This window comes from Corvus moneduloides, chromosome 4, assembly GCF_009650955.1.
Source record: "Corvus moneduloides isolate bCorMon1 chromosome 4, bCorMon1.pri, whole genome shotgun sequence".
Lineage (NCBI taxonomy): Eukaryota > Metazoa > Chordata > Aves > Passeriformes > Corvidae > Corvus > Corvus moneduloides.
In genome coordinates this window covers 8723404-8737516 of record NC_045479.1, presented here as the reverse complement: position 1 = coordinate 8737516, position 14113 = coordinate 8723404, and the positions used below count along the sequence as shown (strand labels likewise).

General features: G+C 40.7%; 1 long non-coding RNA gene across 7 annotated transcripts in view; it reads right to left on the bottom strand.

Annotated features, from left to right (window-relative positions):
• The window catches only part of LOC116442889, a 121441-nt gene that overhangs the window by 59897 nt on the left and 47431 nt on the right, over positions 1-14113 (bottom strand). For all 7 annotated transcript variants that reach the window (XR_004239683.1, XR_004239684.1, XR_004239681.1 and 4 more), the window contains one exon: positions 495-598. This is a non-coding gene — a long non-coding RNA (uncharacterized LOC116442889). The remainder of the gene's footprint in view (positions 1-494; positions 599-14113) is intronic.

The following is a 14113-nucleotide window of genomic DNA, read 5'->3' as shown; positions in this document are numbered from 1 at the left end:
TCCTTGAGGCCTGGCAAGTGACACAGGACCTCTGGCACCTATGGGAACCAAAATTAATTTCTTCCTCACTGTTGACCTAGCCCAGGACCTAATTCCTGAGGTCACCAGGAGTGTTACAGTGCCTTAGCCTATCAGCAGAGGAGGGGCTGTTCGCTTTGCTCCAGCGGATGTCAGAGAAGGGTCCTTTTTCTCCACCACTTCTCAGATGGCCATTGGTGCTCTGGGCAGAAACAGATGGTAAAATCTGATCTGGCTAACAGATGTGATGGACAGCAGCATCAACATGTTGACCTTGGAGCTGCAACTCTACCTTTCCAAACCTGGCTCCATCTTTAAGTTCCATGGAGGCATTCTGACTAAACAACTTTCATCCTTCACATAATTTTTTATTTACCTCATTTTCTCAGCCACTTTTTGTGAGTTAACAAGAACAAGAACTGCAGAGCACACCACATGTATGCACCAATTACTGTACCATATGAAAGTCCAAATACCTGAACACCTTGCAGATTAGTCTCCAGTGGCTCCTCTTTTTGTGTTGAGTTCATTTTGCCAGATTACTGCTTCTTCTTTTTAGCGGCAGCCTGAGACAGATATGCTGGAACAGCAGAAGAAGAAGCCATCTGAGTATGAATTTAGTCAGAAAACACAGAAAAAACACAGCAAAAGTCAAAACATCATCATTACTGTTACCCCCTACAATCTATTTGACTGATAAATGTGACATACCGTGCAGAACAGATAAACAAGCAACAGCAAACAAACCATGTCACTGTTCCTTCAGCAGTTGTTTGGAACCTCCTGAACTGAATTGCCCTCAAGACTACTGGCAGTGCTTGAAGCTTTGCTGGATTTAGTGACTACTTTGCCAACTCTTCTCCTGCTACCCTTCTTCAGTTGAACCAGAAACGTGTTTTAGCTGAGGTACAACATCTGCATACACAGACACCTCACTGGCTTAGGCCAACTCACCTGGAGTGTGCACGTTATAGGAAAGCTACAATCCAAACCTAATGAAAACTTGCCATCTCTTGGTTACTCAGGAACTGGGGGCAAATGATTTGTTGCTCACCAAGGCCAGATCACCTGCCACAAAAACTGGGATAAGCTTGCATTGAGTAAAGTGATGCTGTACCAGTTCATACAAGCAGAGAATTTGGGAAAATTGCCCTGTGAAATACCTGTAAATTCATCACAACAAACACCAGAGAATTGTTTTCGCTCGAGGCCAGTAAGAAAATGTCTTCTACCTTTATGGAAGAGTTGGTTCACTGACATTAACATGAAGATTAATCGACATAAGTACACATCTATTGCAACTTCTCGTAGAGCTGGGTGAGAACAGAAATGTTACAGAATGCCCAGAGTATACTTCATTTCTCCTTCTTTGGTATTTTCCTTGATTCTGCTCGTCTTTCAAAACTCCAGGCAGCCCCACCAACCAGACACTGCCACGGGCCATATCAGGCACGAGTCCAAGTCTCCTCTAACCCCTGGTTCTCCAGGTCTCTGCCTCTTCTCACCATTCTGTCCTGATGACTGCACGGCAGATTGATGTGTCACCTCATCACAGGTCAGACAGCAACACAGAGGTCTAATTCAAATCCAAATCCAGTAGCAAAAGATCCACATGCTTCAAACACTTCTGTTTGCTAAGTTTTTGCCTTTGTGAGAACATAAAGCTCTACATATCCATTTCAAACAGGTTCTAAAATGCATCTACTATTCATGTAAAGTACTTTCCATGAAGGTATTCTTTCATTAAATATCACTGAGCTTGGGTCTCTTATGAATATTGATGCAAGCCTGACATTTTCAAAACTTGGGGCAATGTGACTTCAGAAGATACAATCTTCCCTAACACCAATTTCTAAAGATTTTGGGTCCCTCTGAAGGTTGCTGAACCTGATCACCCAAATTACTGATTGTTTTCCAATATTAAGGCAAGGTATATTGTGAAAAATGACAGAGCGGCCACTATTTGGAAGAGATTAAATGATTTACAGATCAGTAACATCCCATGGAGCTCAAAATCATGTCCTTTCCTGGTAGGCCAGTAGCTGCAAGTATATAATCTCCCTAAAGTAAACTGTAAGGCTAGAGTGGAAAATGATAGATAAAGTAAACTCTGTGCACTGAGTAACTGCAGGGAGTCTAAAGCTGAGGATCTAATAATTAGTCTTATCTCTATCAAGGTGCAACAAGAATAAGCTGAGAAATGCAAGAATGCCTGACAAGGCCCCAGTCTCTCCACAGCTGCAGAGAAGCCTCATTGTTCTGGAGAATTTTAAGGCCGATCTCACGCGGAGGGAACATGAGACATTTCTTTTTGCTGCCATGCTGCTGATGCGGGTGTCTGGAAGGTACATTTACCCACACGTTTCCCTTCACACACAGCCCAGTTCTGGGTTCCCCTTTTCAGGGCTGCTCAGGCACAGTGAGCAGCAGGTGCACAGGGAACAACTCTGGGGTAGCCAAATTTCTGCTGGCCCGTGGAGGGGAAAGCCCAGGGGAAAACACTTTAAAAAAAGAGATGTCTTCCTTGGAGTTCTTCCATTTCAATCTCTGCTTTGCACAAGCAAGTATTTTAGAGTTTGAGATTTACTGGTGATTACTACACATTCAAACAGCAGCTGACATTTCACCTTCCAGATTGAAGGGAACACCCAGGACAAGAAGGTGGTCACTCCTTCCCCATGCTCTGATACACACTCAAACAAAACAGTACTAGGCTGGAGCGCAGTTGCACACTTCTTTCTCTGGACACTTTCTCTGGATGACTTGCAAGTGCCTGGGTAACAAGTTTATGGGATTCTTCCTCCAAAACCAAGACAGTTTCTCTTGAAATGTGCAAATGATACGGCACCAAGTTCTTTCATTTTACATCTGCATGATACTGTGGACTCTCAGCTTTCTCCTGCTCTAACAGAAACTGCATCAGGTGTTGCTTGCAAATTGCCACTGAAAGCAAGTGGAATTTTGTCACTGGCTTCAAGGAGAGCTGTAATGGCTTTTGTGTTAAAGTGTAGCAAATGATATCCGTTTCCTTGGACAGCATAAAATACTGTACTTGGCATACAAAAAACTGTTTGACTAAGAAAAAGGACCCAAAATTTCTTCTTTTAGTGCTTCAAGCCTTTTTAATGCCTATGGCTCTCCAGGCAGCTGCACAACTTTTACAGAGCAGTGGAGGAAGAGAAACTGGAAAAAATGTAGCTGAAATATGAGTAAACGACCTAATCTGCAACACAGATCTGTAGCAAACCTGGTTTCACTGCCAGTGAAGTCCAAGACAAGTTTCATCTTCACAACAAGTAGCAGAACATTTTTATTCAGTATTACAAAGCACGAGCACTTTACAAGTTCATATACTTAAAACATGCTGCCCATAATTAGGTCAAATAATGTTTATGCCACATGATTTTTCTCCCCAAGTTTCCTGAAGCTCTCGCAAAGTCCAGAGCCTTCTTTTTGCATTTTCTGAGAGAGACAAAACAGAATAAGAAGTTTGGGTTGCCCTACACCTTTCTTTCTCAAGCAGAAGACAAATGTATCATTCTTACTTCAAGATCAAATTTTATTACCTGGGATATTGTTGTGGCTCTCAAGTCTACTTTAATTCACCCCAATGTCAACTGACAAAGCAAAATCTGACCTTTATTTACACAGCCTGCAAAAAAGTATCCCTAGCAAGCTGAAGCACACAGACAGGAGTAAATACCTTTATCTGTTCTATGGTTTGCACAAACACTCTTTGCAGCCTGCAGTGCCCACCTGGCAATTCTGAAAATTCAACCCCTGCATGGTACCACTGCTATTTGTACTACAATATTTGATATTTGACTGGGGGATGAGATCCACAAAGAATACCATTTAAATAGAAATTTTGACCCATAAAGCCACTATCCTACTCCACAGGTCTGTTCTCTGCCAAATGCAACTGGTCCAAGTCTGTCATCATGTGTCCCATCTGCCTTTCCAGTGACCCCGTACCGGCAACCTCATGCAGGTAAATCCCCGAGGAGCTTGTTCCAGGAAGGGCCTCTAATGCTGCATGTGGAGAGGGCAGATGGGATTTGCAGCAAGCCACAGCTTGATCCTCCTGAGAAAATGCCACTCCTTATCCAGCCCCTCTCCTTTAACACATGTATGGGGGGCCCAAAAAGGCCCTAAAGCAGAGGAACAGCCCTGCTTGGCCTCACAGGGGCTTTAGAGGCTGTGAAAAAATGAAATGCTACATGAATGATATCCAAGAGTCACGGGCACAGCCTTTGTTAGTGCTGAATGCAACGATTATGATTTGAAAAAGCCAAACTTTACATTAAGAATCTGACTGAAGGGATTTAAACCTGATTAGAGGGTTTAAACTAGGAGATATTCCTTACAGTAACCCAATCTAGCTCAATGAGACTGTCTGTATCAAATCCATATTGCTATTTTTATTTCCACAGTGGAACTGCACTACCAAACATACTGACTTGAGCTGGCCACAAAGAAAAGTGCTGGCAAAAACGATTCTGAAACAATTTTAGTTACATAAAATGCCTATGCTGCTCTGGTGTTTTCCATCAAGGAACAGTTCACAAGGCTCTGCCTTGAGGGTTACACTTATTATTGACATGTACAGAAACTAGCACTTAGAATGACCTATCCGTATTTTAAATACAGAGGACTGAGGCATGGAAAAAGAATAATGTCCATCCTCTCCTAAGAAACAGTGCAAAAAACTATCCAAGGTAAATACATGATTTGTAAACTATTACACAATGGGCTTTTATTTTCATTTAGACATTTCTTTCCTAATCCTTTTAGGACTAGAGTATCATTGGTCTAATTGAAGACTATGTGCCTTTATTTCCTCCTTCCCCTCAGACCAAGGCCACACCAATCAGCATGTGTTCATCCTGCAAATCAGTCTCTGGGAGCAGCGTGCTTTCCTCAGCAGCAGGATGCTGGCTTCAGCTCCGAGCTCCACTCAGCTGCTCTGCTACTTGCCACTAAAATGCAGCACGTCAATCACTTGCACCGCTCATGAGAATTAGCACAACACAAGTCTAATTAGAAACTAAACACTGTGTTATCTGCAATGATTTGGAGATGGAGTAAGCTGATACGTGTTTTAAGAACCTTTCTTGCTGCACAGTAGTTCATGATAACACCCATCTCACAGCTCATTAGTGAATCAAAATATTATATTGTATAAATACTACTTTGCTCTTTTCCTTTTTTACAGAAGCCCCAGGTCTCAGAAGCCTCCATTACCAAGCACATGTGACTTGGTTATATTGGAACATTGTAGGAAATGGAAAGCAGCCCTGACTGTCCAAAATCAGCAAAATGAAAGCCAGTATACTGTATACTTTGGTCCTCTCTCTAGAGAAGTAGCCCTAACTAGCCTCCAGACATTTTACACTGCAATACCTATTGGCAGAACACAAAGAAACTCTACACTGCATGACGCTGTGCGTGGACTGTCAATCCTTCTGCTCCCTTTAGCTTGCTCTTTCCTGGAGAAAACAGTGTAACCCACTATAAATCCAGACAACACTACTGCAAGCTTCAACCAGGAATCCAAACATGAGCAGGGGGAAACCTGGCAAAGAGCTGAAGCCAGAGATGTAAATGTTTAACAGCAAGAGAAGGACGTGAAGGGATATGCAGCTGTTTCACTGCACAGCTTCTCCAAGGGGGAATTGGAGAGCACAGACGTAGACCACGTTCTCACTTCTAGTTGAGATAAACATTTACAAGCCATTCATTTTAAACAGGAAGGCATAACATTAGGACATGACCTTTATTTCAGTGTGAAGGCAAGCCACCCCAACTCACTGCACTGCAGACATCCAGGAGAGATCCATAATGTTCCACTGCTCTGTTATTACAGGTGGGCTGGATTTTAGATTCAATGAGGAAGGTGCAATTTTATGGCTCTGTGGAAAAATCTTTAAAATGCTGGTGGGTAGATGTCTAATGATGCCAGACTGGTGCTGCAAAACATCATATGTAGATAAAGCACTGAAGAAAATGTCCGTGTGCCAATGAATGAGCGTTTAGGCAAATAATTCTAAACTGTACATGCAGATTTGGTGTCATTACACTACTATTACAGATGCCTACCCTGCTTTTCGTCTTTTAAAAGGGTGCAATTCTGATGTTTTATCATTAGCATTCTAGCTGGAAGCCAACAGAACTTGAAAGATACCAACAAAAGACACTGGAAGATTAATTTAGAGAGAAAATCTGCAGATTTTGAAAAGCCACAATCGACTTGTAGCTTGAAAGACGAAACACACTTCTTTGTATCACATCCCCCTTGCTCCCCGTATGGATATCTGTATGCAGACAATTTTTTACTGTGGGAAACTATCAGCTATCACTTTGTATTAATTGGGAAGTACATATTTATAGAAATTTCTTATAAAAATCGAAGTAGGTCAAAGATTGAAAGGTGGTAAGTTCGGGCTTTTGTATCCCAACCCGAGATAGTTTAATAGGTAGATCTCCTGCACAGAGCTGAATGATTTGAAACCTTTGCCAGGGCTATCAGCAAGTTTTCTAGATTGGCTCTCCAACACTGTCATTTCCAGAATGACGAGTGATTTTTAAACTTTGGCTCACAATCTTTAAAAAAATTGTAATATCCATACAATCCATGATAGAATCTGGTAATTCTGCAGGGAAAAAAAAATTGTACAAATATATTAAAAGTAAAATTCTTCCCTGTTGTGAAACTGGCTTCTCATCACTAAAAGCCTTAAGTGGACCCTCAGCCTTACCTTACAATTCCTCTCAATCAGGAGGAGACAGAGGAACCCCTCAAGAGGTTTAGTTCAGGCTTAGGAAACAATTCATTCCAACACCAACTGCACAGAACCAAAGCTCTGGAACGTGCACTTCCGAAAGCTTGAGAATATTATTTTTGAAGAAGCACCCGACACAACCACGACTTGGAAATACGAACTGTACCAAACTAGAAAAGGTCTTTTGCATTATTTAATAACCTGGAAGAATGCTAATGCTGTATTTCATTTTTGAAAACTGCAAATACTTTCTAGTGAAAAGCAAGTGTACTATTTCTGGTGAGACAGATATGCTGTGCTTTGTGAGGTTCTAGCATTTTCAGATAGGTCATTGACACAAACGTGATTTTTACTAGAAAGTTTTTTTCTATTCTGGAATACTTTTATTGCCATTTGGTCTTCCTCAAAAATAACATGTGCAAAACAAATATTTCCTGTGACTCTAGGAATTGCTTCAGACACTGAGACTGGGGCTGCAATCCATATCCATAACACACTCCACGGAAATCTCAGATGCAAAAGCATATGTGAACTTGAAAATCAAAACTAGTGCTACTTTCTCATCATATCAAAAGCAAATAATTAGGAACATGTTTTAGAGCACCTGGCTGGCACCCCATTGAAGAATGGGGTACAGATTTTTAACTTCAAACAAATCTGTTTTAAACAACTCTATGCAGGCACAGGAATTACCTGTGAGCTTCTGCTGATTTTCAGTTGCCTTCCAACTGAGAACATGCTAAAAGTGAAATGACCAGGCCTGCCATGTCCTAACTATGAACTTCTGAAGAGAGTATATTTTTATACACAGTCTAGCAAGGAAAAAACAAAAGACAAAAATCCAAATTTAAAGCAATACTTAACTGCTGGGAACCTATTTGTAAGCATTATGTCAGCAATTATATCAGCATTAACTTATTAAAAATTCAGGAAAAACTAACTTGAAAAGAAGGAAAGAAAGACTTTGGGAAACACATAAAACTCACAGGTTTTCTTTACTTAATTAAAGAATAGTGCTGGCTGGCATTGCCAAGCTCTGCAGTGGCTCTGGCATGCCTGATTTTGCTGTATAATTCAAATTTTCTTTTTGTTTCATGAGATTTACTGTTCCTGTTTAAAAGGGTTTTTTCCTAAGAGATCCATCTTCTATTTATATGCAGATGAAAATGATCTAAATTGAGATGGTTAGATTCATGAATAGAGCCCAGAGACATTTAAAAAAGGGGGTGCCTCTTTAGTGCAAAAAACTAGTACAGTTCAACTGCAAACCAGTAGGATCTTAGTGCAAGGCGTGTAAAGCTGGATGTTCTTTTCGTTCTGGGCTGGCTTTCAGGTTATAAAAATCATGAACTCGTTTTTTCTGAGAATTAATTGCCATAGATCCAGGCCAGTCTGGTCAGGTGAAAAGCAGCACAGGGCAAGACTGAGAAATGAGAATTTCAGTTAAGCCTTAAAACACATTAATAAAGGTATGATCTTTATTAAAAAAAAAAATGTTCATATAAAACACATTAATAAAGGTATGATCTTTATTAAAAAAAAAAATGTTCATATCTATATAATGTATATATGTACAGTTTAGATTGTTCTGTATTTCTGGTAACAACTGTGGTTATTGCACAGAGAACAGTAATTTGTCCAAACCAAACCATAAATAATTAAGGCCAGGATTTTGACATTGGATCTATGTGGGTGGATTTTTGCACCCCTGCGGATTCAATGGCAGGATGAAAGATTAGGAAAGCCAGAAATACACGCAGAATGTGAATATTGCTTAAGTCCATCACCTGGCATTTCCAGTGCAGGGAAGTGTCTGCTTTCACCACCACCCTCCCATCCATGGGCCTGGGACAGACACTCGCAGAACAGCAAACAATGGCATTCCTGTCCCGCCCTGCCCAGAGCAGCCAATTCCTACCCCATCCACCTCTTCCAGTTACGAGTTAGAGCTAAGCACACACAGAGCTGGTGTGTGGAGTTTCACTTCTCCTGACTATTCTAGTAAGTTTAGCCTAAACCCCTCCTCTCAAGCTATATATCAAGCTTATATTATAGGCTTTTTTTTTTTTTTTCTTCCTAAAAAATAGTGTTTATTTTTATTTCAGCTGTTCTGAAACTAATCAGAGAAAAACTCCACCCATCGCTGGTGTTTCTGGTGTGGGGCAGGGGCAGATTTGCTGCTCCTGCTGGCAAGTCGTGAACGGCTGTCACACAAAAAGTAACTCGATGCTATCAAACACCCTAATTTCCCTTGATACAGGATAACTTGTTGCAGTAACATTTGGGAATCTTGACTTAAATCATCATCAAAATACAGCTCCCATTCACATGGAATAAAAGGGAAAATACTATGGTTGACATTATGGACAGAACTAGCCCAGATGATGTTCCCCAGTTGCCTTAATTTGTGGGAGAAATTCAAAGCTTATCAACAATTCAGCTGATTTCCATGGAAACAGGATTTCAACTTGTGAATCAAAACTGCATGAGGGCCAAAATGCCATATACAAATTATAAAAATATTTTTCCACACTGGGATTCTCAAAATAAGAGTCAAATAGTTAAACAGAATAGAAATAATGAATTCACAAAGGACTCATTTTTCATCATCCACACTATCTTCTTTTGTATAATGCATATCTATCTATATATGCCTACATTTTGAATCTTTCATTAAATGCCCTAAATATCAACATACTTTCATGGTTTTAAAATCTAGTAACTTAAAAGCAGAAAGTATGTGGAGAAGACACATCAGCATTTAGCTCAGCATCTCACCACAGGCCAGTCACGATCTGGACTTAAAACTTTGCCTAAACTCTGCTTATGGAAACAGTTAAATACATTTTTACTGAGTATCCCAGTGGAAATATTATCAATAGCATTCTCTGCTTCAGAATTATCACTTCATCTGAATACCCACAAAAAATGGATGATTATTCCCCTGGAACACATTGGGAATATGTGATTTCTCTAAGCAAACAAGGCTCACTGTTGTACTTTTGTCTTTGCAGTAACTCAGGCTCTTGCAACAAATACTTGCAGTAACATTTAACATTGGCAGTGACAAAGCTATGTAAGAGCTAGATTATTTTTTATTTTTCAGTATTTCAGTGTAGGAGGTTTTACAGTCCTCTTTCAGTTTACACAATTTTTCATAATCTACAAAACAAACCCAGAAGTGCAAATATCCAGTTCAGCCCAAGGATACAGAGAAGCATGTGGTGTTCTGCGTTATACCAAAACTGCTGAATTTTTTAACATCTAACTGTCTAGGAAGAGATTTTCAGATCACATAACTTGGAGAAATTTTAAATTCTCTATAAAGATCGTGCAGTGTTAAGGATCTGACACAGCTCAGATTTTACATTAATGAAAATAAGAGGAAAAGTTTAGCAACGTTGTTTTTCAGCTCTTAAAATAATGAACAGATTCCCTTCCAAAGTGAAGAGTAGCAAACAGGAAGAATTCAACAGCTTTAATTTAAATTACGGGAAGTCCTTCCATTCCATCCTATGACAATTTTATCTGGCACATAGGTGGTGGTTTGTTAATTTGTTCTTTACTTCCAAATATCTTTACTATTTGACCAGATCTCTAAGGTGTTGAATATTTACCCACTAACTTTTCAGTTCTATGCCAAATTTTCTTTTTGAATAAATAGCATGCACTGCAGATATATACTGAAATATAGAAGAATACTTCAGAATTGTCTATTTGTTCTGCTGGGGTTTATTTATTCTTTCTACATAACCCTGGGTTTAGGAAACCTTCAAAGCACTCCCAAAATAAAACAGCAACGTTACATGGAACTTTTTAAGTCAAGGAATCATGGTTTCCTAAAGAAAGCTTCTAATGAAAGCCAGGGTTTTTTTTACACCATCTTTACTGATGCAATTATATTTAATCACTGTTAAGAGTCAAGATTTTTAGCAGCTAGATGAAGTATACTGGATTAGCTTAATAGCCATATCTTTCTCAGACTTTCTAAAACCTGTTTTTCTTTCCATTGAAGCAGAGAGTGAGGGGATTGGAAACTTCCAGTGATTCTTTTGTAGACTAAAGTGGTTTAACTCTGTCTGCTCATATAAGAAGACAACTCTAATTCTCACGGGTCAAGAAAGAGAACAAACAAAAACTACATTCCCTCTCTATATTAGCCAGAAGCACATATTGTCAGAAAGGAAACAGGATAGAAAACATTAGCTGCTGTACCAAAATATACAGGCATAAAATAAAACCTTTCAGGAAATTTGAGACCCAAATCTCTTCAAAGTTTTATGAAAAAGAGAAGCCCATGCATTTAGAGCTAAACTGGATGAATCCATCACTTGACTCAATACCCCAAGGAAAATGTGGCACGTAGTATATTAAGTTAATAAAAAACAAACAAATGTACCGCTAATAAGTCTGAAAATTCAAACCTTAAGTTCCTCATTATAAAAGCCACAAGTGACTTTCTAAGCAGGACTACCCAAACCACTATGCTGTGTCCCCAGGGACAATCAGTTTTCCTTCTCATCTTCTTTGCTGCTTTTGTACTGACGTATAAAAGTTTAGTTGTCTGGGGCTCAACCACTTTCAGGCAGCTTTGAGCAGTCACCAGCCTAGTGATGAGATGACCATACGTGATGAAAGGACAAGGTTAACTCACAGTTTCGGAGTTAGTGTTGGTGTTTCATGTGCCACATGATGAATAACAACATGAGAGGCCCCTATTCTTCTGAAATATAATTGGCTTTTCTTTAGAGAACGGTGTAGAGAAACACAAAAAACCGGGGTAACATTCAGGTCATGCTCAGACAGATTGACTTTCTGGTGCCTCTTTCAAACCTTATCTTTTCCTTCTCCTCCCTCAGAAATGCAAATGGATCACCCCAACTTTCCTTTTGACAGTTGTGCTCTCCATGCAAACATTTGGTGACTAACTAGAGATTGCTAACCCAGAGACACCTAAAGGCTGGCTCTTTGATTCCATTTTCCTTCAGACATGCTGAGCTCCAGAACAGCCTGCTGCTTTGTCCACCTCGCCGATGCCCTGTCACTGCCCCATGGTTTCCTTCTGCATCCCTGCTGAGGAGGGGAGAGCCTGCTCAGCCAGACACAGCCCCACTGCTGAACTAAACCCTTGAGGCTCCCTTCCCACCATCCCCAAATCTTACTTCACTTTTGTGCATTGCTCACAGATTCATCCCTCTCTTCCCTCTCTCCTGGACTCTGTTATGTCCTGCAAAAGTAGCTGTCATTTTGCTCCTTTCCCTGGACAGTTCAGCTGCTCCTGTTCTTTGGTTCATTCCTCTAGAGTTAGATGTTTTTTTCTCAGCAATTCCTCCTGTAAACTGGAATCACATGTCCCACAAATGATCCTGTCTCTAATTAGGAGATCTTTTATGTCTCTAATGTACATGTGCATGCCAGAATTTTCCGCCACACAATGCAAGCATCTATCCTCTTCTCTGCTTCTTGCTTTTGGGATTTAGAGCAAAGTATCCCTCTGCTACCTCCTGTACATTTTCCTCAAATATTTTTCCCAGCTGTTTCAGGGTTTGTGTATTCATTCCTGGCAATTTTATTTCACTCTTTCATTTTGCCTGGTGAAAGCATAACAAAGCTCTACCTTCATCTTGTCATTTTTATCCCCTTTGTCAGGCTCGTGCACAGATACAGCTCTTCCACATGTGCCTGTATTCTTGGTCTGGCAGTTTTGCATTCTGAGGGGTCTGGTTCCTTGCAGGGGCTTACTCTGCCCATTTCTAGGTGCCGTTAATCAGATTTTTTCTCTCTGTGGGTCTCTCAGCTTGCCTGATGCTAACTGTGTTTCCATGCACACCACACTACGTAAATAACATGAGGGTTCCGTATTTTTGCAGCAAACTTTAATATGGGTATTCGGAGAGCTTTAGTACCTATAATAGGTGGATATCTAGTCGGGTACAAAGACAGTAAAATACCCAGTGTTTCAAACTATGCTCCTCTTTCTAAGTTCCAGTTGCGTTGCCACAGTCACTGTGACAGGAGATTGTTCTCATCAGTTAGGCAGACACTTTCAAATCTCCTCACCTCTGTCCTGCCTAAGTAGTGAATTTCTTTTCCTAGACTTCTAACAGCCATGTTTAGGAAAACTACAACATTCTCTAATGGCAAGTTTCCTAAGAAGAAGTGATCATGTCAGTCAGTCTCAACTGCACATAAACATTCTTGCTTGAACCTAACAAATCACCTGGCAGAAAGACTTCTCTCTTCTGCAGTGCACCTCCTTGACTCTGCAGCAGATACAACCTGTCTCTCCATTAAGTCACGCCTCTAAGAGCTTCTAAGCTCCACAAGCTGAAGGGAAGTTACGTTTTAATGAAGTACATAAGCTCTGATAAATAGTCAGAAGCTGTGCTCTGGGAAGATGCTCAACCCCACAGGAGCAGGGCACCCCATGTCCCTTCTGCTGAGAGGGGGCTTGGCAGGTGGGCATTCCTCACTGTCCCAGGCTGAGAAGCTCCACTGAGTCTCCAGCACAGATGCACCTACCTGAGGCATCCTAGTGCTCTCTGACCCCACACCCTCAACTCAAGGCTGGAGGAGGCCAGAAACGACTCCCAGGACAGGCGGTGTGTCCAGGCGGGTCCAGGGGGCTGCCACACCCAAAGAGGCACAGTACCCTCAAGTCTCAGACACAAGTACAACAGGGCTACACTTCAAAGGAGTAAAAACTCATTTAGAGTGCTTTATCAGAGCAAGTGGAAGCCCTGCAAATGAGGATGTCAGAATTCAAATCGTTCTGTGGGGTCACTGTATGCTTCATTTGGCCACAAATACCACCAAGCCACACCACCAAATGATGCTCACATCCAGGAGAGCAAAGTGCTGGGATTCAATCTGCTGCTGCCTCTTTTGGAAGCCTCAGAGCAAATTTCAAGAGTTGAGTTCTAAGATTTGGGACCGGTGCAGGCCTTTCTTTTTGCAAATGCGATTTTAAGGCTCAATTTAATTGTTGCTAAAAATAAGGTAATAGGAGGGTTCCGGTCTTGCACTATAATGAACTGCAGGCTCAATTGTTTGAAGAAGGAAAATTGCATTGATGAGACTGGATCAAAGACAAACAAAAAGATCAGTTATTTCCTCTTGAGGGTAAAAAATTTGGGAGGCTCACGCTTTTTCAAGCAGCCCTTACTGTGGTTTAGAGGCAGAAAGATCTTGTAGTCAGACTTGATTTATTAACAAAACAACAAGAAAAAAAAGAGAAGTGAGCACATGAAGACTCCAGTGTCAGAAAAGACTCAAAGAAAACCAAATGTGGCAGTTCCTATTACAAAGTGGAA